This window comes from Marmota flaviventris, chromosome 12 (assembly GCF_047511675.1).
Source record: "Marmota flaviventris isolate mMarFla1 chromosome 12, mMarFla1.hap1, whole genome shotgun sequence".
In the NCBI taxonomy this organism is placed as follows: domain Eukaryota; kingdom Metazoa; phylum Chordata; class Mammalia; order Rodentia; family Sciuridae; genus Marmota; species Marmota flaviventris.
The window spans coordinates 102,300,245-102,327,727 of NC_092509.1; the positions used below are offsets into that span (position 1 = coordinate 102,300,245).

General features: G+C 36.5%; 1 long non-coding RNA gene across 3 annotated transcripts in view; it reads left to right on the top strand.

Moving 5' to 3' along the window:
- Window positions 1-27,483, top strand: part of LOC114092447 (uncharacterized) — a 62,810-nt gene that overhangs the window by 2,009 nt on the left and 33,318 nt on the right. For 2 of the 3 annotated variants that reach the window (XR_003582723.2, XR_003582721.2), the window contains exons 2-3: window positions 23,521-23,701; window positions 26,737-26,869. This is a non-coding gene — a long non-coding RNA (uncharacterized lncRNA). The remainder of the gene's footprint in view (window positions 1-23,520; window positions 23,702-26,736; window positions 26,870-27,483) is intronic. The other variant, XR_003582722.2, reaches the window with a different exon arrangement.

Sequence of the window (27,483 nt, forward strand, 5' to 3'; positions counted from 1 at the left end):
ATTTTCTAACAAGAGCAGAGCTTTTCGACAAAAAGGACAATGCTGAAATAATTATCTTCATTCAATAAGAAATTTAGCCAAAAAAAGAAAAGCATAAAATTTTTTTATGATGGAGACTCCAAAACAAATTTAGTGTTCCCCAAATTCAGTTCCTTATGCCTTTAAAAATAATAATAGTGACCACCATTGACTGTTTCCAGTTAGTTCTCCTATTTAAGTGAAGCATGTGGTAAGATCAATTCATGTACCAGCTTGCTAGAAAGAAAATAAAAACCTTGTCCCTTGGCCACATATCACACCAGGGATCGTTCTGTAAACCTGAACTTTTTCTTCAAAGTAGACCCTAGATAAGAGACAAGGCATGAGAAAATTTAAATATAAGACAGTGAATGTGATTTGATACAGATACATCCTCATCACAGGGAAAACAATTCTAAGCTTATGTCAATGAATTCATAACAAAGCTTCTCATAATGCTGCTCACTTCTCCCTCCACTGAGGCTTCCTTTGCATTAAGTGTGTCCTAGGAGCTCTGATCCGTGAACTAAAGGTCTCACTTTGGGAGAAGGTGTTACAGAATATTCCAGCATGATTCATAATATGACAAAAACTGGTGGACCAGTTTCAGATCTAACACACAAACTTATTTGTCCTGCATGATACTTGTTTAAAAACAAAACAAAAGCCAAAGTTAAAAAAGCAGATTTCACATGCATTTTGGGCTTCTCTTTTAAAAATGGAAAAAGTTAAAATCAATAAAAAGTAGAAGATCTGATAACAATGAACTTACATTCTCAGGCAACAACAATCATTTTTAGGACATACGTTCTGTTTTGTCTCTGCATTCCATATCATTTCCTACACTATTTTGTTTCCCTCGCTTAGGTCTGCAACTCTCAATATATAATAGCTTAACATAAAAAAACTGTAAACAAGTTAGACATTGGACAATAATGAGAGTTTAAATTGTGGTATTTAACAGAATATCATATTGCTTTTACAGTAGGCATTACTGGTTGATTCCCTACCATCCATTTTCACCTCTCTGCAATTGTATACAGCCAAGGAAATGAGTTGAGTTAGGCCCATCTTCAGCTCCAGGTGTGGGCCCTATTTTACCATAATCAGCCTTTTCTCATCCTCAACTGACTCAGTATTCATGGTTAGGCACTGGCACAGCTCTAAATTGGTCCAATCATATGGAAGGCCAGATTCTGTGTTAGGAAATGAAGAGTGTTCTCTTTCCCACTCTGGCTGGTCTGAGGGGTGAATGTGAGTCCTATAGTTACTGCAGGCACTTTGCTAACATGAGGGAAGCCAGCCTGAGAGTGACACTGACACATAATGGAAGAACTCAAACCCAGTTTGAAGCCTTCCTCTGTGTTTAGTAACTTTTCTGAATCAATAAATTTTCTTAGCAGTTTAAGAAAGTTTGAGTTTGGCTTTTTATTATTTGCAACCAAAGCTATATTTTCCATGCATGTTACAGAAGAAAGAGCTACCATTGTATTATCTGACTCTTCCAAAGATATATATCCAATGGGATGCTAACAACCTGTTTGGTAAGATTTCAGAGGGTCTTAAAGGAACTTGACCACTCCCCCCAAATCCTTCCCTGACTAGGTTATTTAATGCAATCATCACTATACATTTTTTTTAACTTTGATTTAACTCTGTCCCTTATTTAAACCAATTTCACTGGGAAGAGCACTTAATGACTGTAATCTGTTATCTTTTATGAGTTTATCATGGTTTCTGAGTCATTGTTTGGAAGTGGAAAGACTGGAAAACATGACACTGACTTCCTGAGGAAGGGGGACATCGCAGAGGGAGCAAAACATGTAATAGAAATGAGGCTAGAAACATAGAAAAAAACCTTTCTAATTCACTTTATGTTGGGCTAAAATTCAGAGTAATCTAGACAAATCATACTAAACCTGTATGATAAACGTAACCTATATTACTATTACCCTTTTAAGACTGTATAAGAGTACACTCAAACAGTACGTATATGAGGATCAGGGAACTTCCTTATGGAAGAGGTAGGCAAAGCCAGAAATGTATTTTAAAGAAGAATAGCTAGCCTATTGTTTTATAATTTGATAAGAAATAAAAAAGATACCTACCAAAAACTGTTTTCTATCCCTGTAGTGTCTGAAATTTACCCCACCATCAGAGTTCTTTTCTTTGATCTGGGACAGTGATCTACTATGTATAGTGTACAACAAAATCAGTTTTGGAGATTACTTTAAAATCTGTTCCTCTTTATCCAACCCCTAAGAAATTCAGTACCTCTGGGGTAGGATCCAGGACTTATTTTAATTTTTTATTATTAAAATTTGTTTAAGAACATAAAAAGTAGAATATAATGAGCCCTCTTGTGCCAGTCACCAAGTTTGCAAAATATCAATGTAATCACCTCTTCCCTACTCTGCCCCCACTTGAGCTTCACCCACAAATACTTTAGTATATAGCTCTAAAAAATAAGGATTCTTCTATTGCAATCAATAAAACCCAGAATGTAGGATATTCTACAGGACAGACCACCAATATCATTTAACAAATAAATTGCATAAATTTAAATGGAAGGAGACAATGTTGGGCTTCTTTTGGATTTTTTATTCATTTCTTTTTAACAGATTCATTAGGTATAATTGGCATGAAACAAACCATACATATTTGAAATGTAAAATTTAACAAGTTTTAACATGTACACTCCTGTAAAACCATCACTGGCCAAAATAGAGAACATATCCATCATCCCAAAAAGGGTTCTTGTACCCCTTTGTCTGTTCTGCCTCATCTCCTACATCCTCTGGCAACCACTGATCTGCTGTAATTATAAATTAGTTTGCATTTTCTGAAGTTTTCTATAAATGGATTCATCAGTACATATTCTTTTTGGTATTGCTTTTTTTACTTAGCATAGTTATTATGCTTATTATTCTTGAGATTCATCCATATTGTTACATGTAAATAAATTTTAATCTTTCAGTCTTACAGCAGGTATCCACCCCCAGTACCCCCATAAGCCAAAGGGCTTCAGTATATTCTTGTCTTCATCTTCTTCTAATGCTCTGCTTTTCTATTTTCCTTTTTCTAGAATCTGGGAATTCCCCTTTCTTACTTTCAAGCTTGGCAAAATATCATTTTTTTCAATTTTTTAAGTTATCATCCAACATTTTTATATTTTTAGAAAAGTAGGGAATTTTTCCTTGCCAGTCTACTTTATCATGTTAATCTGAATTGATTAATTTTTTTTGACAGTGTAAAGAAACTGTTGTACAGGAACTCCATTTCTGTAACAAAGTAAAAGGGCTCTCTTCAGAGAGGTGCCTGGCCTTGTGTGGGTGTGGTGTCAGACATTTTAGCAGAGTTCTTCCCGGCTGGCGCTTTTTCTACCTCAGTCCTCCAAACAAGCTTTGGCAGAAAACCACAAGTTCCCTTGAAGTACTTGCCACAGGCCTAGTAAATTCTAGGTTTTGACATATAAGAAATATTCCTTAAATACATATGTTTTGCAGGAAAGCAACTTCAAAAATTACAACTGCATTCATAGCAAGGGGAGGAAAATTACCACTTTTCTCTTCTGAGTCAAGGGAAATACACATCCTCTCCACTACTCTCTCGCCCTCCCTCCAAGGCATTTTTCTAGTCCCTTTTCCCTTTGCCACATAAAAAAATCAGCTAAAAATTTGAAAAAGAGATTTCTAAGTTCTAATGTAAAATAAAGGAGAATTATTAAATGACAAGGGCTATTGTTTTAGAATATATTAAAAGATCCCTAACACACTCTAAAACTTCTTCAATTTCAGGAAGACCCTTACTACTCTTTAAATCTTTAATTTGTTGACAACAACAGCTTCTTTGTGGAAAATTTTTAGCTTATGGCATTTATGTCTACATATATCACTGCTAATAATTTCAAACTTTATACCAAAATCCAAACTTAGGGTTATTTTTAATCAGAACTGTGTACTATAATTATATTCAATATATGTTGGGCTCAGGCTGTAGCTCAGTGGTAGAGGGCTTGTCTCGCAAGTCTGAGGCACTGGGTTCAATCCTCAGTACCATATAAAAATAAATAACTAAACAAAGATATAAATATATACATATGTGTGTGTGTTATTTAAAAAGATAGATGGTGAGTAAATGGATGTTTGATGGTTCATTCTCCATTCCTTTTAGTATATTTTAAATTATGTAATCATTTTTTATTGAATACCACCATCAATTTGTGTCTCACCTTGAATTGTCAGTCTTTCTTAATTGATCTCTTTCTCACTCTATTCTACATAAGACCTGGTATATACTTTTTTATAATGTCTATAATACTTTCTTATATATAAATTTTTTCATGACTGTCTTTCTCCACTAGATGATGAGTTCACTGAAGACAAAAATCATGTCTTTTTTTTCATTGTAGTGGGGTTTGAACCCAGGGCCTTGCTCATACTAGGCAAGTGCTCTACCCATGAGCAACATCCCCCAACCCTTTTATTTTTAATTAATTTTGAGACAGGGTCTCACTAGGTTGACCTTAAACTTGCCCAGGCTGCCCTTGAACTTCTGATCCTCCTGCCTCAGCTTCCCAAGTTGTTGGGATTACAGGCATGTACTACCTTGTCAAGCTTGTTTCTTTTTTTCCTAGTATTAAGCCCTCATGTTTATTGTAGGATGATAAAAATAATTAATGAATGAATGACTTCACAGATTTTTGTTAGAAATTACTGAGCTGCTTCTCAGTGAAACAGAAAGCTTTAATAATATAAAACATTATTGAGTTTCCTGATATTTGACCATAAATTAGTCTTAGCTGCAAGTAACAAAAGTATTCCATTCATAAAGCAAAAATTTTTTAAAAATTAAATCTACAGTATAACTAAGGATCAAATAATTTAATAAAATATGTTGAAGCTAATCATTTTATTAGAAGAAACGTAGCTAAGTCTCTACTCCTGACTACTTGCCTCAGCATCCATTTTCTCCTGCCACTTAAGTAACAGAACTCCAAATTTGCTCAAAATTTAAAATTATACAGATAAAAGACTGTAATTCTTGGCCCCCCTTGTAGCCATACATTCGGACAAATGAGAAGTAACTGGGAAATTTTCTTCAAAAAGAGGAACTGGTGGATCCGTGGTTGTAGCTCAATGGTAGAGTGCTTGCTAGCACGAGTGAGGCACTGGGTTTGATCCTCAGCACCAAATAAATAAATAAAGGCATTATGTCCATCTACAACTAAAAATGTTTAAAAAAACAAAAAAAAAAAAAAAAAGAGGAACTGGGCTCCTTTTTATCCCTTTCTTCTTTCCTGCCACCTAGAACAAGTTGCTAGATTGTTCATCAGCCATCTTGAACCAAAGGACAGGGCCATCCCAGGAATGGTGGAATGGTGAGTTAGAAGGAGGCTAGGTCCCCTGTGACTCTCTCTGACCTGAAATGCCTACTTCCAAACTTCTTTTATAGAGAATGAACCTTGTGAATTTAATTAATTATTTATTTTTTTGAATTTTACTCAGTACAGCTGAATTACTGTAACCACTATTCTCAACCTTAAACTTTATCTTGGGATCACATTCCTTCTTACTTGAGTCACATGATTTTTAGAATAGAGAGTTAAAATAGTTTTTGTAATAAAATAATTTCTTTGAAACTAAAATTCTCCATTTAGATCCATCTCATCTAGAAGGATAGCTGATGTGTGATGTTTGGATAAGAATTTTAGAAATTTTATCTTAATAACCATAATTAAAAGGGTTTTTTAAGTCTATTTTGGTAGATAATCTTTTCAGTTAAAGTACACTGCATTTTTCCCTTAGAAAGATTGAGCTTTTTCATTAAAATTCTTCATTTATTTCTTCCGTAAATGAGTATTCTACATTTCATTTATTTCAGGATTCTACTATAGTGATTAGTGAATGAAATTAACACAGATTTTGTAAAAGTTTTTATTTAATAAATTTGAACTTGCAATGTTTCTTTTCTCCTATGACCTGTACCTGCAAGTTCTGAAGTTTCCACCAACTGTACAGTGGAAAATCATGTGCTCATTACAGTGAGCTGATGTGACTTGTGAGATACAGTCAAAACATAACTGTTCTCTTGAAATGATCTCAGTTAGGGGGAATTTTTTCCCCCTGCTACTAAAGTGAAAATTACTAAGTTTCATGACCTTTTGGCTTACTTATAGAAAATAGAAAGTTTTACATTTTAAAATCATCAAAAAAAATCAGCCTTGATTTGATATTTAGAAGGGAAAGTCTTAGAGAAAAGGAATGTGGTTAGTTTTTCTCATCGCTGCCCAGTTCCCCCCCCTGCTCAGTGGCTAATCTTAGTGACTCTCCCAACTGGAGTGCAGGAGGGAATAAGGAAAAGGGTCTAGATTGACTAGGGGTATAGTGATGGTTTTTGTGCTCTCTGTGACTCTTGTCTTGTGGGCACTTTTATGAGCTCCTGGGAGGCTCATGTGCTTGGCCACTCAGGCTGCACTCCTCCACCTTCTGTGATATAGGCTATGTATTATATTCCTACATCTCCACTACCCTTACTTTTTTGGAAATCAACACTGCATTGTTCTTTCTGTTACAGCCCAACTGACATCTCAGGCAGTTCTCTTGGGCAAGAGTCAATTAGAGCTCCAGAATAGCTCTTTCTCCCCTGTGTGACCCACCTCTGTCCATGGAAAGCGTCATGCATCCTTTGTCTTTTTTTTTTTTAAGCAATTTTTGAAGTTGTTGATGGACCTTTATTTTATTCATTTATTTATATGCAGTGCTGAGAGTCAAACCCAGTGCCTCACACATGCTAGGCAAGCGCTCTACCACTGAGTCACTACTTCAGCCCTGTATCCTTTGTCTTAACAAACTTTGAAGAGCTGGCTAAATGAAGCTGGCCATATCCCCAAAATAGCAAAGAGCCTGCCATGTCTTTCTGACCCTCTAAATTCTCCATTCTTTCCGCTATTGTTCTCTGAAAAAATTCTGTAAGAAACCCCACTCAATGGGTGTAAGGTGAAGGGGGAAATACCTGCTTTTCTTTCATCCTAATGAGGGGGGCACAGGATGCACAGCAAGGTGTTCTCTGAAGAATACTGCATCACAAATGCACTCTCAGTTTCCACAATCTGACCTTTATCGTTTTCAAGAACCACCTAACCAGTGGAAAACTTTGTCTCAAAATTTCTGCTTCGTGGTCTGGCACTTCACTCTGAATATCATACCTGTTGCATTGGCGTGCTTAGGCCAAAAAAGAAAAGAAAAGAAAAATTTTGTACCAGGGATTGAACCTAAGGGCACTTAACCACTGAGCCATATCCTCAGCCCTTTTATTTTTCATTTTGACAGAGTCTCACTAGGTTGCTTACAACCTCACTAAGTTACTGAGGCTAGCTTCGAACCTACAATCCTCCTACCTATTACAGTTCTTATAGCTTTAGGTTTCAAATAGCCAGACTTCTCAAAGACAAGTTTAACAAGAGAAGATTAGCACAGCTTCCCAATATGTTACATTTTTACTTTTGAGGGTTTTGTTTTGTTTTTGTTTTTGAGACAAGGTTTCATTATATTGCCCAAGTTGGTCTCAAACTCTGGACCAAAGGATCCTCACACCTCAGCCTCCTGAGGAGCTGGAACTACAGGCAAATACCACCATACCTGACATAAATAATATTTTTTTAATTAGAACAGGAAGTAAACAAGCTTATCATAATAATCACAACATAGTCACTAATATACAAAGTAAAATTTGATATTTCTCTCTGCTCTATAAACTTTATCAATACTTTCTTTTAATTCCTACATTCTCTTTCCCACTCCATCAGGAATTCCTTTAGACATAAGAAATTCTCTTCTACCAAGCCCTGAATTCTTTATCTCAGAGGAAAAAATATCTTTCAGAATATATATTTGATCAACCTCTTTAAAAACAAATGCCACTTTTAAAACAAGTGTCCTTCTAGATATATGTGTAGCTACTTCAATTTATACAATAATTCCAATGACTACTTTATACAGCTTGATACTGAGTTCAATTTCTGCATATTTTAACTTCCTTGGCTCCAAAGACTTGTTTTCCTTCTAAGTGGATGAGCAGAAAGAAGGGAAATGTAAGCATTAAACATACTGTGTCCCTGTCATGATTCCCTTCTTACTCCTCCTCCCATCAGAATAAGATATTTGTTTTTTGGTTTTTTGTTTGTTTGTTTTTGTTTTGTTGCCTTTACTTACCATCAAAATTCTGCCTTTTGGGGGCTATTACTTCAAAGTCTTGCCCTTCTCTCTTGGTCAAAGCATACTATATAATTTTCCTTTGGTCACAGTAGTTTAATAGTACCTATTTCCATTCATTCATTGAACAAATATTTATTGAGTCCTTCTTAGGTAAAAGTTATTGTTTTAGTTATTGGGGATGCAACAGTTAACATTGACAAAAGAAGTCCAAGCCTTCACAGATACTGTGGAAAGCACCAGCAATAAACAAGTAGACAGATATAATAATGTAATATCAAGGGGCAATCAAAGCAATGAAGAAAACCAAAACAGCATAAAAAAAAGTGTCATTTTAGACATGGTAATCTGGAATATAGTCAGGAAATGAGGCTCAGTACAAATGGCCTGAGATGACAGAGCCTTGGCGTGCTCCAGGAAGAGCAGGATAGCCAGTGCAGCTTGGAGCCAAGGATAAAAGGGAAAGTGGTAGGAGTTAAGTTGTGGGGAATAGCTAAAGACCACGATGATTGGGGAACCTAGAAAGATTTTCTTCTAAGTTGATGGAAAGCCATTTTGTGTAGCGGAGTTGTAAGATCAGTTCCATACTTTAAAAAGAACATCTGTTTCCAGTGTTGAGGATTAATGTAGAGAAGCAAGAGTAGGAGCAAGGAGACTAATTAGAAAACTAGTATAAAAGACCAGGTAAAAGAGGATGGTGCCTTGAAATAAAGTGGTAATGGGGGAGAACTAGTAACAAAGGATCAGATTCTGGATGTATTTTGAAGATCGAGTCAATAGGATTTTTTAATAACCTGAGATCTAAAATATAGTCAGAGATTTTAAGAGCTTTAGCCTAAGCAACTAGGTATATGGTGGGAACATTAGGGAAGGAGCAGAGTGAACTAGGAAACAGACATAATCTAATGTTCAGTTTCACACTTTAATTTGGCAATGATTAGACATCCAAGTGAAGACTTTGACTAGAAAATTAAATATATGATCTTGGGTTTAGATCCAAGATTGTGAGAGAAATTTAAGACTCAAACATTTATATAGTTTTCTTTATTTAAATAAAAAAAATCTTAAAAATTACAGAAATGTTGAAACAAGAATCTTTTCCTTAATCATTTGAGAAAAATTACCAAGGTTGATCTAATAATAACACAGTGAGAATGCCCATCACCCCCTGATGCACCCCACAAGAAAGGACATTTCGCTTCTCTCTCTCTCTCTCTCTCTCTCTCTCTCTCTCTCTCACACACACACACACACACACACACACACACTATACACTATCAAAATCTAGAGGGGCTGGGGATATGGCTCATCTAGCATGCGTGAGGCACTGGGTTCAATCCTCAACACCACGTAAAAATAAAATAAAGATATTGTGTCCACCTAAAACTAGAAAATAAATATTTTTTTAAAAATCTAGAAATTAAGAGTAGTCTATTACTACCATCTAATTCTCAGAACTTACTCAAATTGCAGTGCCCTTTCTGTCAGAATGACTCAGTCGAGAAGCACGTGTGCCTTCACTTTCTGTGTCTGTTTAGTCTCCTTCAGGAACAGTTTTCTTGGCCTTGGATTTTTGTGATCTTGCCATTTTGAAAGATCGGAAGTCATTTATTTGAAATACATCCTCTAATTTATATTTCTTTTGTGTTTCATCATGATTAGATTCAGATTGAACATCTTTACTAGGAATATCACAAAATTTTTGTTTGTGATATTCCTAGTAAAGATGTTCAATTTTGTCCTGTCTGGTGGTGGGGGTACAATTTCAATTTGTCTCTTTAATGATGTTCATTTGAATCACTCATTAAGGCAATATCTTAGAAAGCTTTTCCATTTTAAAGTTTATTCTTTTCCTTCTTTGTAATTAATAAGTGTTTTATAAAAGGGTACTTTGAAATGACAAATATCTTTTCTTTACCAATTTTTCAATGTGTTCATTTATTAATATATGTCTATATTGATTCATGGTTTATTTAGTGAATTATCATCTGTTGCTGTCATTATTTAACTTAATGCTCAAATTGCCCCAGATTTTGCAAGTGGAAATCCCTTTAAGCTGGCTTTTCTCAGTTCTTTTCACATTCTTAGAGCACTTTTCTTTATGGCTCAGCAAGATGTTTCAAACTTATTTTATACTTTTGCTATCCCTATTAATGGAACCAGCTATATCTCTAAGAGCCCTGTTTGTTTGTTGTGGAGAATGGTATTCAAGGCCAAAAATCTGAGCGCTACATATGCTCAGTTGCTATTAGGGTGGTGTTACTTCTCGGCCCTCTCAATGGACAGAGCTAAAGAATATGAAGATAGAAACAGAGGTACAAAAATGATAAAAGATATCACTTTGATATCTATATTTATTTCTCTATATATCTCTATCTAAATATATAACCACAAATTCATACCAATGAATGCCTTCTATTCCAATCCAACATCACAGCATTTATTCTAGTTTTCTTCTTTTCCAGTATCTGGCTCCAACTTTTTAATATGTTTACTTATTTTTTTTTTATTTTTAGTTGTAGATGGACACAATACCTTTATTTTGTTTATTTATTTATTTACTTATTTTTATGTGATGCTGGGTATCAAACCCAGTGCCTTACATGTACTAGGAAAGCACTCTAAAACTGAGCCACAACCTCAGCCCTAATATGTTTACTTATATGGTCAACCCCATGAATGATGAATTTTCTAATGTTGCCACCACGCCTTTCCCTGTGCAGATGTTTCCTCAACCCACTGGAACTCCAACATCTGCCCCTCCTAGGTGAATGCCTTCCTCATTCTACTTAGGCTCTTACTCCTCACTCATGGCCAGTTTTCTGAGTGGATGGCTAGAAGCCATGCCAGATTCCCTCTGCTCAGCTTATGACTGTATGTGAGGCAGTCCTCTTTTGTAGGCATCCTCCTCTCCCAGATTGAATGCCAAAACCCAACTCTGAGCCTCTGTGAGTCTCCCCAACTCAGGCTCAATGCCAACCTTCTTTTGTTCCATTCACCAATGGCTTTGAGAATAAATCATTAAGGAAGGGAAGGGAAGAGCAAAAAAAGAAAGGGAAAGAGAAAAGTGTGTGTGTGTGTGTGTGTGTGTGTGTCTGTGTGTAGTTTTTGAAGCCATGAAACTGGTTGAGAACTCCTAGGGAATGAGGGAAGGTAAAGAAAAGGAGAACTGAGCCTTGAGGCACTCCCACTTTGACATTTACTTGTCAGAGTAATGAGGAGGAACTAATGAAGAAGGCTGTGAAAATGGCTAAAAGGACAAAGAGAAAACAAGGAGAAGGAAGTTTCTTGGAATCCAATGTAAAATGTGTTCCAAGGAGATCAATTGTGTTAAACACTACTAAGAGGTCAAGCATGATGAAGACAGAATTTGGCATTGGGTTTAATGATATGGAAAGTAGTGGTATACTTCATGAAAGTATTAACAGTGGAATAGTGAGCACAGGAAGCTTTATTGGAGTGTATTCAATATAGAATAAGAGATGATGATATGAGGATAGAAATATAGATACTACCTGTGACATTTCCTATAAAGAAGAGTAAATAAAGAAGATGGGAGGGGAGGGGGGATAGTAGAGGATAGGAAAGGTAGCAGAATACAACAGTTACTAATATGGCATTATGTAAAAATGTGGATGTGTAACCGATGTGTTTCTGCAATCTGTATTTGGGGTAAAAATGGGAGTTCATAACCCACTTGAATCTAATGTATGAAATATGATATGTCAAGAACTATGTAATGTTTTGAACAACCAATAAAAAAAAGAAGAGTAAATAAGTGGGGCAGTGGCTAAGAAGGGATATGGATTCAAAAGAAGGTTTATTTGTTAATGAAAGACATTAAATATATTTGCATATTGGTGTGACCCTACAGAAAGAAAAACTGATACAGGAAAGAGATGGGTTATTTAAGGAACAAAAGGGGATGGGGTGCTGAGGTGGTGGCTCAGTGGTAGAGCACTTGCCTACCACGTGTAAGGCACTGGTTTTGATCCTCAGACCACATAAAAATAAATAAAGGTATTGTGTCCATCTACAACTAAAAAATAATAATAATAATAATAATAATAATAATAAGGGGTGGGAATGGGTGTTTAAAGTGGAGCCAGCCATCTGCAATATAGGAATAGGTCTATCTCCTATAGACCAGGAGGAGAGTTAGATTCAAAGAGGAACAGTTTAGCCTTCTCAGAAAGAGGAAGGGTAAGGTGCAAGTAAATGAGTAGAAGTGTTGAGAGGCTGAGAAAGTTCTTTTTTTCTTGAAATAAAAAGCAAGGTCATCAGCTGAGATGGTGGAAGGAAAGGCTTGAGGGGAACAGCATTATCTTGAACAGTGGAAGAGTCAAATGACTGGGGACTTGTAAAGAATGAATGGGCAACTCTTGAGAACCTACCTGAGGCTGGAGGTCATAATTTAAATGAGCCCAACTAGCATGTGACTTGTTTTTCTCCTGTTGATTAAGTGCAGGCTCTGAGCAAGGGAAGTTGTATTTCACCAGGCTTGGGTTTTGCCAAGCAAGTACCAAAGGAGAGAAGGTCAAGGGTATTGGGGTATGAGGTACAACCACTCCTGGTACAAACCATTTCATGAAAGAGTTGAAAAATGGTAACTATATAATGTTTAAGCTGCATTTTAATAAAAATCAAAATAACTATAAAGTAGTTTCACCATAATGAAATACTTATATAAAAACATAAATATATAAAGACAATATCTTCTTTTTTTTTTTTTAAGAAAATATCTTCTTACCTAGAATTGCCAATTACCTTTGGAGATAATACTACTAATGTGTTCAGGAATTACCAATACTAAATAAATTGGAAAATCAATATCATCTATCAATATTGTCACTATACAACTATGGGCTTTATGATAAATGAATGTTGTTCCTTACTCTTAGGAATTCCTGGAATAAATTTTCCCCCTTGCATCTAGAGGGGTATTAACTTAAATCTTTTGACTCACCTCACCCTTCTGCCTATTCTGAGGCACCAATAGCTTAAATAGCTTTTAATTCAGTGATTTTATTATCTCATTCCAAGATTATATATAACTAAGTTATTAGGGGTATACATTGGTTCTGACTATGTGAGAATAGGTGTGAGTATATCACAGATGGCTGGCTCCACTTTTAACACCCAGATGTTCCTTAGACCTCAATCATTGTTATATATGGTAGCCAAGACTTTTGTGTACTTATCCATTCACTTGTGATTACTCAAACAACATCCATGTATTGGCATGGGAAGGTGGTAAAAATTATTGTGCCAGGATTTCTGCCCTCAAGAGGTTTTCTCAATAGTAGGCCAGATGAGACATTTAGACAAATAGTCCTATAAAGCAGCATATGATGAGTGTTATACTGATACAAACTACAGGCCACAGTAACACAGAGCAGCAGATAGTTACATGGAAAAAGCATTAGGGAAAACATGATATTTGAACTGGGACTTGAAGGATGGCATGATTTTGAAATATAAAGAATAAAGAAAGTGTTCCAGGGGGGTGCAGTTGGGGCTCAGTGGTAGAGCACTTGCCTAGCATGTGTAAGGTACTGGGTTTAATCCTCAGCATCAAATAAATAAATAAAGGTATTGTGTCCATCTATAACTAAAAAAATTAAGAAAGTATTTGAAGCAGAAGGAACAATATGAGAAAAACATTGGAGGTAACATGGAAAATGTTGAAAAGAATAGTATGTTTTAGAAATCATCTGATGGCAACAATAAAATTTATTCAGTCAATTTTAAATAAAATGGAATGTTTTTCCAGTGTTGGGGATTGAACATAGGGTTTCATACATGCTAGGTAAGTGCTTCACCACTGAGCTACATGCTCAACCCTCTTTATTTTTCAGACAGGGTTTCGCTAAATTGCCAATGCTGGCCTGGAACTTATGGTCTTCCTGCCTCAGCCTCCAGAGGAGCTGGGATTACAGAAGTACACCACCATGCCTGGATTTTTTTTTTTTTTAAATAAGAGCTTTCCACAGATTCAAGGTCAGGCAGGAAGTGTATCTGGGCTCCACATATGGGTGGAACCAGGAACTGGAAAGTTAAGAACCAAGGTTAGTCTTTCCTTCTTTCTGGAGCTATTTTACCTCTCATTTCTATTTTTTACTATCTATTTATTTTTTCTTTCCCTCCTCCCTAGCATGTCAGTTCAGGTCCTCTAAAGTGTGCACCAAGATACACATATAATATTAAAAATTACCCTATCCCTTCGCATTGTCTCCTAACAAATTATGAGAATCTACATTCCCTCCTTTGGGGATATCATTCCATCTCATGGCTTTAAATAGCTTCCCTGAGTGCTGGCAACTCCAAATTCACATCTCAAATTCACATTCTCTCCTGAACTCCAGTGTCATAAGTCTAACTTCCTATATCTCACTGCCTAGTTGATATCTCCATTTGTATATTTAATAGGCACCTAAAGCTTAACCCATCCAAAACTTCACTCCTGATTTTTCTCCCTCAAACCTATTCTTCCTGAAATTCTCTCCATCTCAATATTTAACAATTTGATATTTCTGGTTCCCTCCTCTCCTATTTGAGCCTAAAATTTAGGGAATAATTCTCCTGGAATATTTCCCAATGTTCTTCCTCAAATTATAATCAGGGGTGAAAGGTAGAGGATGAATCGTGACAGTATATATATATATATATATATATATATATATATATATATATATATATATATATATATTTTTTTTTTTTTAATTTTAAGACAGGTACTCACAAACTTAATGAGGTTAGCCTTAAACCTAAAATTCTACTACCCCAGGCTCCTGAGTTGCTGGGATTACAGGTATTTGCTACCACACCTGACAGTAACCTTGCTTTATAACAACCCTCTCTCACTGGTAACTGAACTGGTCCCTTAAGACGGCATTAATCCATTCACTTAGGCTCCACTCTCATGAATCAAATTCCTCCCCCTAGGCCCCATCTCCCAGTACTGTCTCTTTGAGGAATTAAGCCTCAGTGAGGTTTTTTTTGTTTTTGTTTTTGTTTTGTTTTCTTGTGTGTGTGTGTGTGTGTGTGTGTGTATTTTGGGGGATTGAACTCAGGGCTTTGTGCATGTGAGGCAAGTACCCTATCTACTGAGCTATACTCCTAGCCAGCCCCTCTATGAGTTTTGGCGGGAACAAATCATATTCAAATCATACCGATATGTCAGCAGTTTGGGCTGGACTTAGGTGGGCAGCTCTTCTGGTGTCAACTGGACTCATTCATGCATTTTGCATCTGTGGTTAGTTACCAAGAAGCTAAGAGGTTCTGCTTTGTAGTTTAGCAATTTGTTGATTGAAGGGACAGGGATGACTATGTCATATATTGCTTATTCTCCAGCAGATTGGCCTGGGCTTCTTCATTGGGACTGGCATGTTCTGAGCATCAGAATAGAAGCATGCAAGATCTCTTAAAGTCTACAGTTACAACTGGCATTCAATATCACTTCTACTATATTGTGTTGTCCAAGGAAAGTCACAAAGCCAATACTCAAGGGTGGGAACATTGCTTAATATATATGCCCATAGCATCTTGCACTTAGTACTCAAAATATACTTATTGAACAAATTATAAGACCTTTAATCTTTTTTTGGGGGGGTTGTAGATGAACACAACGCCTTGATTTTATGTGTTGCTGAGGATTGAACCCAGTGCCTCACACATGCTAGGCAAGCAATCTACCACCGAGCTACAACCCCAGCCCAAGAACTTAAATCTTTTTTTTTTTTTTTAGAGAGAGAGAAAGAGAGAGAGAGAGAATTTTTAAATACTTATTTATTTATTTATTTTTAGTTTTTGGCGGACACAACATCTTTGTTTGTATGTGGTGCTGAGGATCGAACCCGGGCTGCACGCATGCCAGGCGAGCATGCTACCGCTTGAGCCACATCCCCAGCCCCTTAAATCTTTTTATAAAATATATATTTTTTTGTATTTGTTCTACTTAATTGAAGATCTTTAATCTTAATACACATTATTTTCAATGCAACTAATTGGTAAATTTTATCCCTCATCTGCTGGGGGCTAGAAGTCTCCAACTATCAAGTCCCATCTTTGGTTTCAGAATAGTAAATAATGAATCCAATAAAGAAAGGCAAGAGGAAGCCCAAATGAAAGTCATAATGAGACATTCAGCTGACCCCAAAAGAGTTCTTCTAAAGAGATTCAGAGCATAGAGACCTGAACAGGCACCTGTCTGAAGCCTAGCCACCTGAACTGTAAGCCAGTGCCCTTCACTATGAGTAGAGGAAGACTTCTAGGCCTTTGTCAGGGCACGGAGGCAGTCTCTCTTGAGTCTTCCCTCTCTCAGTTTAGCAACTTTATTAAGATAAATGATGGAATACATTTCACATATTTAAAGTATACAATTTTATACTTCTTGGTGTATCTATATCTTATGAAACTATTTCCACAACCAAAATAATGAATATGTCCATCACCCCTGAATTTACTCATGCTCCTTTATAATCCCTCCCTCCTGCCTTTATCTGTCCATGCCTGTCCCAAGAAACCTCTGATTTGCTTTCTCTCACAATAGTTTGTATTTTCTAGAATTTTATTTACATAATAACAAATCTTTTTGTCTGGCTTCTTTCATTCAGCATTATTATTTTGAGATTCACCCATGTTATAATGGATATTAATACTTTTTCCTCTTTATTGCTGAGTAATAATTAATTACATAGATATTCTACAACTTATTTATCCACATACCTGTTCATGGGCCAAGACCATGGTAGCCAAGTTTTAAATATGGTTTTGTTTGACTAAAGTATCCATCATTTTACATACCATATAATACATTTTCTTATGAGTCAAATTATGTCCTTCCAAAATGCCTATTTTGAATCTTTCACTCCTAATGTGACTGCAGTAGAGACAGAGCCTTTAAGAAGGTAACTAAGGGGTTTGGGTTGTGGCTCAGTAGTAGAGCGCATACCTAGCACATGTGAGGCACTGAGTTTGATCCTCAGCACCACATATTAATAAATAAAATAAAGGCCCATCAACAATTAAAAAGAGTGTGTGTGTGTGTATTTTATATATATATACACAAAAGAAGGTAACTAAGCTGGACAAGGTGGTGCATGCCTGTAATCCCAGTGGTTTAGGGGGTTGGAGCAGGAGAATCACAAGTTCAAGGCCAGCCTCAGCAATTTACCAAAGCTGTAAGCAATTTAGCAAGATCTGTCTCAAAATAATAAAAAGGGCTGGGGGTGTTGCTCAGTGGTTAGGTACCCCTGGGTTCAATCCACTGTACCAAGAAAACAACTAAGATTAATGAAGTCATACGTCCCTAAACTGATAGGACTATATTCTCATAAGAGGGAGAGATAGCAGAGCTCTCTCTCACAGACAAAAAAAAGGCCTATATGAAGACATAATGGTGGGAAAGGTGGCTATCTGCAAGCCAGGAAAAGAGAATTCTCCAGAAATCAACGCCACTGACACCTTGTTCTTGGACTTCCAGCCGCCATAACAGTGAGAATATCGATATCTGTTAAGTCTGTGGTATTTTGTTATGGCATCCTGAGTAGACTAACACACTTCAAATGAAAGAATGAATGATCTCTCAAGTCCATCAGGTACAAAATAAACACAGTGTCTTCTCAACCAATGCTTGGTCCTCTGTTAGCACACTTGATATCGATCTCTTGGAATGACACCACCATGTAACCTGTTATGGAAGCCTAAAACCCAGAGCTATTCTTAACATTTTTCCAGTCTCTTACCTGTTCCTCTACTTTTCAGTCATTTCTCAGTTTTATCAGTTCACTTCAACTCTAGTCCTTGAATCCAGACATTTCTCTTTTCCTCCACTACCAACTCTCTAAGTTGGCATTCTCTCTTACCTCACCTGGAGTCATAGAGTTCTAACTGATCTGTCCTCATCCATTCTTGCTCCCATATAATCCATTCTCTTCATGATAGCCAGGGTGTTCTATTTAAAGCCAAAACAAGATATCAAGGGAACTAAGAACAGTTCCTTCCAAGTGCCGTGGCACATGTATGTAATCCCAGTGGCTTAGGAGGCTGAGGCAAGAAGATTGCTAGTTCAAAGCCAGCGTCAACAATTTAGCAAGGCCCTAAACAACTTAGCAAGACCTTGTCTCAAAATAAAAAATAAGGAGGACTGGAGATGTAACTCAGTGGTCAAGCGCCCCTGGATTCAATACCTGGTACCAAAATAAATAAATATAGCTCCCAGTGTTCTTAGATTGAAGCCCAAATTCCCTTATATCATCTATAAGACCCTTCATAATCTGACCCTGCATCAACTTCACTAGTTCTCTCCCTCATTCTCTGTACTTCTGCCACCCTGGCCTTAATGTTACCTAAATGTGCCTACTACCACTTCACATCATAGGACTGTTGAATGCACTTCTTCCTCTGTCTGAATGCTGTCTTTCTGGTTGATTCTGCCTCAATCATCATTTCACCAGAAAAACTCCCCAGAGATCTCTCTGCTGAAGGCAACTAACCTGTAATGGACCTAAAATCACAAATAGTAACTTCACATTTGTCTGTGTGATTCTTTGATTAATGTCTGCTTCTCCAGTACCTAGTACAAATAATATGACAAGAAGCACAACTTTTCATTTATCTGGTTGTACACAGTGTAAAAAAATATTTATATATGATGAGAAGCATTCTGAAATGCACGAATCTTCTAGAGATGTCCATGGAGCCTTGAAACTATGTAAAATACTTTGTGAGTTGACTAGGTGTATCTTTGTCTGCAGAGAAGAGCCACAGTGTACACTATATTTTCATCCATTAGGAGGAAATTAAACTCTGCAATTTGTCCATTTTCTTATTTCTGGTTGGCCTAGAGATCTCTACTTAAAAGCAGAAGAGGAGAGGGAAGGATGAATTAAAAACTTAATATCCTGTATTATAAAGTTCTAACTCTGTGGCAAGCCAGGGCTGTGTTATATAAAATAGAAAAATATTTCTTTTCCTCCTTAATGTTCCTGCTCTGAAAATTGATGTTTGTCCTTGGAAGTTCTATGTGTGCACGTGTGTCTGATCCAATGATTGTGTCCCAGATTCTTAGAGTACCGGAGCTTTCCCTCTTGACTCTAAACTATGCAACCGGACTTAGAGTGGAAAATCAACCTAGAATTTCATAACTTCCCTGTGATGTTATTCTGGATTGAAATGTGCAAGATGGAGAAATTGCTCTTGGGGACATTCAGATCCATCAACTACCAGGAGAAGGAAGAAGATGCCTTCTACAGTCTATGATTCAAACCATTAGTAGCAGAAAAATGCAGGTGTCCTCTAACTGAGCAAAGAACGCCCTCCTGAGCAGCAGAGCACAGATGAGTAAACTCATAAGGGATGGGATGGGGGCAACCCCTTTCACCTTTCACTTTCACCAAATAAACATACTAAGGCAGGCAATCCAGTGGGCGGGGGCAGTGTTTAGGGAGGAGGCTGTGGAGGAAGACTTCCCAGGAAGAAGACATCTGAGCTGCGTTTTAAAAAAACTAATAAAAATTTTCATGAACTATCTAGCAAAAGCAACAGAAATCTTCATGAACAGAGTTTAGGGAACTGAAGCAGAGGTAAATTAATATATTTCCCCCAAAGAAAATACAAAGCATATGGTCTGGCATCTGATTTGGCAACAGGACAGAATATCTGAAATTGAGACTCTCCAGAAAAATAGAGAGCATATGGTCACTCGAAGCATAAGGTGTAGCTGGGGAAAAGGTTCTGAGGTGTGAGCAAATGAGACCAGGAAAGGGCAACGGAGTGCACAGAGATTAAATGAATGTTCAATGTCATTGTCATTCAATGCAGAGAGCTAAAAATAGAGTGAAAATATGGGCACAAACAAAACCCCTGAAGAGTTTCTCTCTCTTCTCTGGTGTGACTGATATTAATGTCCTCCAGCAACACCCCATAAATGGGCTGTAGAAGTGGGTGATGATGTATTTTCAGGTAATATGGGACATAAAGGTCAGCAGAAAAACAGCAGTTAGGAAATAACCAGCAAATACTGCTACCAGAGATAACTGATTACACTTCCTCTAATCTCCCACCTTGTGACAAGTGCCATTATCATAACTATTGCAATAGGTTATATGTTCTATAAATAGAAGAAAACACCGAAAGATGTAGTTTTTAAAAGGACAATAATACTTTTAACCTCAAGAGAAAACTGATTAAATGGTATTTTGGAACTGCCTGCTTAATTCCTTCCTATACAAGTTATAAATTCCAAGGCATCCACATTTAAAATAAGTAGTTGAATCAGAGAATCTTAATTTTGGGGATAAAAGAAAATAAATTTTGAAAATCAGGACTTCCTGAAAAGGGAATAAAAGAGTGGAAATCAGCTAGAAACTTCAGAGAGGAAATAATTTATAAAACCCAAAGAGCTAGGTGATGACAACAAAGCAAGTAGTGGTCGTTCTTGATGAGGGTGGTAATTACTTTCAGATTTTGAGTTTGCTTCTCTCCATTTCAACACAAAATGATGTGGCTAATCACATATATCCACACTGAAGAAAAATGGGCACTTAATAGGAGCAGATAATTCACAAAAGAAGAAATATAAGGCCAAAATATATGTTAAAATGTTTAGCCTCACTAGTAATCAATAAAACAATGAGATATATCTGCCTATGCAGATTAAAAGAATGATAATACTCAAATGTTGTTGAGGGTGGACATAGTCTTGTAGGTCATCAGTGGAATTGTAAAAAGACACAAATTTCCTGGAAGGCAATTTGACAAAAGATAAGCATCAAAAATGAGCACACTTGGGACTGGGGTTGTGGCTCAGTGGTAAAGCGCTTGCCTCCCACGTGTGAGGCACTGGGTTCCATCCTCAGCATCACATAAGATAAATAAACAACGTAAAGTTTTTGTCCATCTACAACTAAAAAAATTTTGTAAATTCTTTTTTAGATTTTAATGGACCATTATTTATTCATTTATTTCTTATGTGGTGCTGAGAATCGAACACAGTACCTCAGTTGCTAGGCAAGCGCTCTGCCACTGAGCCACAACCCAGCCGAAAAGAAAATTTTTTAAAAATGAGTACTCTTGGGCTGGGGTTGTGGCTCAGCAGTAGAGTGCTCGCCTAGCATGTGCGAGGCCCTGGGTTCAATCCTCAGCACCACATAAGAAATAAAATAAAGGTATTGTGTCCATCTACAACTAAAAAAAAAAAAAAATGAGTACTCTTGCTGGTGCAAAAGTTCCTCTTCTAGTATTTATCTTGGGAAATAATTGGAAAAATGTTCAGTGATATAGAACTTCTAACAATATTCTTTACAAAAGCTAAAAATATCCAACAAAATTCATTGCTGACATGTTGTGATACTTGTATACATTACATTACATACATGTTAAAAGTAAAAAAAAAATTATATCTATCTGCAAAGAAATTCACTACTGATAAAGTACTACTGATAAAGCAGACCCTGAAATAGTATGGATATGAAATAGTATAGACCCCGAATATTTATAATAGTTACACAATTATAACTACAGATATGAATGTTTGTAGAAAGAATATCAAAATGTTAGCAATGGAAGAATTAATGGAAGCTTGTTTCTATCTGTGTTCTTGTATTTTTTGTTTCTCTTTAATAAAGATGCATTATTTATATAAATTTTAGTAATGATTTTATGAACAGGATTATATGTCTTTATCGAAGGTCTTCTCTCCGAAATACAGAAAAATCAAAGTCCACGAATATGAAGGTGTCATGAGAGTGAATTGGTCAGAGGTGGGTGTGTTCAGGAGGATTACATAATGACCAGGAAAAACAAAGAATTCTTATCTGTGCTCCAAAGACCAAGAATTGAATGGTTCTTGTTTTTTATGCCACCACTTCCATTTTTTTTTTTTTGACTTAACAGTTCTTCATCTTGAGAAATAAGCATTTTATGGGATGGGATGGGAAAAATCAAAGATTTTCTGTCAACAGCTTTATTTTTAAATGATTTTTATATTCTGTCAATGTTTGTTTATCTCATCACCAAGAAAATATTAGTCTCAACCATCAGAAATGTCTCAGAATTTCAAAAATACAGCAAGAACAATCATTATTCATGATTTTTTTCAGAACTTTTTTAAATGCTGACATGTTCACTAACATCAAAGAGAGTCTATTATAACTATATAATCTGAATTATGCCAATGTGTTTCATTGGGTAATTGTGAAGCATGGGTTTCCATACTGCTTTCACACAAAGGTTTCTACTTCAGTCAAAGGTCTTGGGAGGAATAATAGAGAAATCTCCTGATTAAGGCAGAATACTAATTGATTATAAGGATAATTAAAAGGGAAGCTGAGGCAGAACCATCACAAGTTCCCAGCTAGCCTGTGCAACTTAGCAAGACCCTCTCTCAAAATAAAAAATAAAAGAAGGGCTGAGGATGTAGCTCAGCAGTAGAGCAACCCTGGGTTCAATCCCCAGTACTACAGACAAACAAACAAAAAAAAAAAAAACAGAATCAGGGGTTGGGAGCATGAACATTCAAACCATTACAGATATTGAGTCATACTTCTATAAAAGGGTATTGCATGGCTCACAGAATTTCTGAAAGAGCTGAAAAAAAATGAGGCTTGAAGCTGAGTAGCACCCTCAGAACTGATCTGATGAGGAAAATTGGGTAATGTGACCAGCTTTTCTGGTTTTCCCAGGACTGGGTTACATTTGCATCCTTCCTTGCTAAAACCTAGAACATGCTGGGCAAAATGTGACTGACAAAGTGGTCACCCTACAGCTGGCACTGCAGACCTCAAACTAGACCCAAAATTTAACCTTTGGCCATTTCTATGCTGAAACTCAAGCTTGCAGTAACCTCTACTACCACTAAGGGGAAATGGAAAAGGTGGGGGATGCAAGGGAGGCAAAGAGAAGGGTAGACAGTCCTTGCTTGCCACCAAGATTTATATGGTAAGGAATACTCTAAATATAGGGAAGCGGTTCAGGTGGCCCAAATAATGATCCATCTCCATTATAGGATCCAAGTTATTTTTAATTCTCTCATATTTATGGTTTCTTTGATTTCAAATTAATTTTCAAATGTCTGATTAACAAAATGTTACTATATTATTATAATTATTTGGTCACATAATAGATTATACCTGTTATATACTGCATAACTGTATGATGAAAATACTTTTATACTTAGGTCATAAGAAATGTAGTTTTTCCAAACCTTATTCATCATATTTGATTGCTTTATATTCATTATTTGCCCAGAAAAATGTTTTCCCCTTATTTGTTTTTGAAACTTCTCAAGGAGAAAATAGTTATACAAAGGCGACCATGTTTGCCAAGAAGAAATGGATTTTAATGGAAACCTTTTATCTGGAACAAACTTTAAGAAGTGCAGTAATGGACAGTGTGCTCTGCACGACTCTTCAGTCTTCGCTCTTGCATTTATTGTGGCCAAGTAATTGAGCAAAGGATTTCAAATCAGGGTGTGTGTTTATTTTTCTTACCTATTCATTTCTCTTACAGAGTGAACGTCAACAAACCCATGAAGGTTTTTGTTTTGTTTTTTATCTTCATATACTGAAGTATAAAATGGAAATGTCAATAATTAAAGATACAAATTTTACTGATGGTAAAGAATAAAACACTGGAGCAAGAAGCCTGGTTTTGCCTTTCATGATACAGTTTAAGGGCTTGGCCATATCACTTAAATTCTCATGTCTTAATTTCTTCAACCTATAAATGATAATAGCTACGCTATCTTGAATTATGCATGTATCAGCATTTGAAAGGTGAAGTGAAATTATTGAATTATGTCTTCTAGCGTTTATTACAAAAAATATAGAATGCTTTCTTTGTTTTTATCTAGAAAATATCTCTCTGAAAATCAGTTTAAAATTATAAAGCTAATACATTAGTTCTTTTAAGTTTGCAGTATGGCAGATTTTTAAATGGTAATTATTAATATGGCTTTCTTACACTTACTATTTCCAGGACTCCATTCTTTCAGAAGTTTTCTTAATTATATTTACAGTCCCTTGAGTTGTAGGAAGGCTCTTCTGAGGGTGGTTTTTTTTGTTTGTTTGTTTGTTTTAAACCTAAGATGTTCAAGATTCCATATAGGAGACAACCATTAGTGCAGCCAGTAGAAAATAGTAGAATTGTTCTATTTAAAATAAGTGTCCATTACTGAAAGCATAGAATATAAGCCCCATTTACAGTGAGAGGGAACAAATGAAGAGGAGGAGAATGTGTTGAGAGAGATTTGCTTGGCAAATACACCACACCTATTTTGTGAAATTACCAAGTTCCTAAGGACCAGAAAAGTACTCAAATACCTGCCTATGAAGTGGCTTCTTTGTTTTTTTGATCTCCAGCCCTTTAAATAGTGTCTGGATAATCTCATACTAACTCTCTGGAGCTGTGAATTTATAGATTAAAAACTGCTGATGCGGACAGCCGTGCAATTAATCAAGACACCAGAAATACAAGCAGACAGGCAGGATGCTTCTTTTGGCAGTGCCATAATTTGGGCTCTTGAGTAGAGAAAAAGAACTATCTCAAGCCTATTCTTTTACACAAGTTTTTTTCTGTTTCTCAACTTTCACTGTCTGAACCTAAATAGAATTCCTTTCTATTTTTAATCCTCTTTCAACAGTGAAAGTCGGATTTACACATCAGTTTTTGTCTTTTATCCATCAACACCTCAGTTGCAGGCAAATGCACTGCCTGTTGAGTGAAGTGGGCTAACCCCTTCTGACGTTCCTCACACCTACTCTGCATGTATTTATCACAGAAGTTTGAATGAGGGCAAATGATCTGAAGAGGTGGTACTGCCTAGTTTTCTGGCTGACCTTGGCAATTGTTTGGATTCCTTTCTTAGAGAATGTAATACAAGGTCACCCAGTCCCTCTCCCATGAGAGAAGAGCCTTCTTCTCCCAACACCACCACATTGGCAACACCTGAATTTGGTAGGAGATAACATTCAGACCACAGCTTTGTATAATTGATTGGGAGAGGCATTTAGAGTCATAGCACCAAAAATAGAATTTATTAGTAAAGTGGGATATTTCACTCAGGATTTGTTTTAGTCAGCTTTTTATTATTATTATTATTTTTTTTGAGAGAGAGAGAATTTTAATATTTATTTTTTAGTTTTTGGCGGACACGACATCTTTGTTTGTATGTGGTGCTGAGGATCGAACCCGGGCCGCTCACCGCTTGAGCCACATCCCCAGCCCCTTTAGTCAGCTTTTTTGCTGTTAAGGACCTGACCAGAACAATTGTAGAGGAGAAAAAGTTTATTTGAGGGCTTACAGTTTCAGAGGTCTCAGTCCATATATAGCCAGCTTCATTCTCCAGGGGCTCCAGGTGAGGCTACCCATCATGGTGGAAGAGTGTAGCTGAGGGAACCTGCTCACATGATGATCAGGAAGGGGAGAGAGAGAAAGTCCACTCTCCAGATACAAAATATATACCTCATAGCCATGCCCACAATGAGCCATTTTCTCTAGCCACACCCCCACTGCCTCCAGTTACCACTCAGTTAATTCCATTAGGGATTAATTCACTGATTAGGTTAAAGCTCTGACCCAATCATTTCTCCTCCAAACCTTCTTGCATTGTCTCACACTTGGGTTTTGGGGGGACACCTCACATCCAAACCATAACATGATTATTTATACATTAACTAAGATTTTAAAAGAATTTGGCTTAGTCCTTAAGACATAGGCAAAGTCTACACATTAATATAAGTACAATGCAAACTGTAATTTGGATTTACATAAAGAAATATAAAGATTTATAAGAAATAATCTGTGATTTCAAGGATCTTACTGACTAGTAATGGGTTATTTCAAAGGACTGAATTCAAAAAAACAATAAGAGTCCTTATTATGTACCAGGCATGGTAAAACAAACCAACAAACAAGAAACAAGACCACCTACTGAAGTATCCTAAATAATGCCTCTGAAATATTATGATTATCAGTTAAAAGTGAAGCTAGCCAATCCCTAAAAAACAAATGCCAAATGTCTTCTTTGATATAAGGAGAGTAACTAAGATCAGAGTAGGGACGAAGAGCAGGAGAAGAAGACTAACATTTAACAGGGATGAGAGGTGGGAGGGAAAGGGGGAGAGAAGGGAAATTGCATGGAAATGGAAGGAGACCCTCAGGGTTATACAGTGGAGGGGGTAGAGAGAGAGGAGGGGAGGGGAGGGGAGAGGTGGGGAGGGGGGAGGGGGGAGGATGGGAAAGGCAGCGGAGCACAACAGACACTAGTATGGCAATTTGTAAATCAATGGATGTGTAACTGATGTGATTCTGCAATCTGTGTATGGGGTGAAGGTGGGAGTTCATAACCCACTTGAATCAAAGTGTGGAATATGATATGTCAAGAAATTTGTAATGTTTTGAACAACCAACAATAAAAAATTAAAAAAAAAAAAGAAAGACAGTAGAATGAATCAGAAGAAAAAAAAATGATTATCAGTTAAATTTCTGTTCTCATTTCTTAAAGGTCAGCAACTTCTATAGGATATATAAAAACAAACAACAGTCCTCATCTTTCTACCGATCATTTTCCTGTCTGCAAAGACATCTACTTTCGACTCTAGATGATGCCCTTCATAAGGACCTCCACACTGCAAAGGGTATGCTTAAATTGCTATTTATATTGTTTTAGTTGTAAACACAATTGTCATTCCTTACCCCCAGAACACCTAAACACACATACACGCAAGCAGCTCTCATTCTTATCATTACCATGTAGTGATATAATTTTGGTTATATAAATGTATTGTTTATATAATTATGACCATATGTGCTTTCAGAATGAAACAACATAGTTAACTATGATAACTTTTCTTCAAAACGTGTGAACTATCCCTCAACTTAATATTTTTTATATGTGACTTTATTTTGTAATTCATAATGAAAATAAACTCTAACAGTTGTTTAAATTTGCATAAATTCTTCTATCAATTTCATCTTCCTAAAGATTTCTGTCTCAGGACCACATTAGACTTGTTGCATAGCTATCATCTTAGGATCTCCCTTGATAAAGGAGAACTCTTTCTCTCCTTTTCGGTACAGATCTCCTGTTTTGATAGTATGTGATAGTCAGTAACTTCTTCAGGAAGGACCCATGGAAAAATTTTTTTGAGAACTTGCATGTCTGAAATGTCTTTTCCCCTTTTTTATATACATACCTTGTACAGAATTCCTAGCCGGGAGGAATTTCCTTTCTGAATTTTGAGGCCATTTC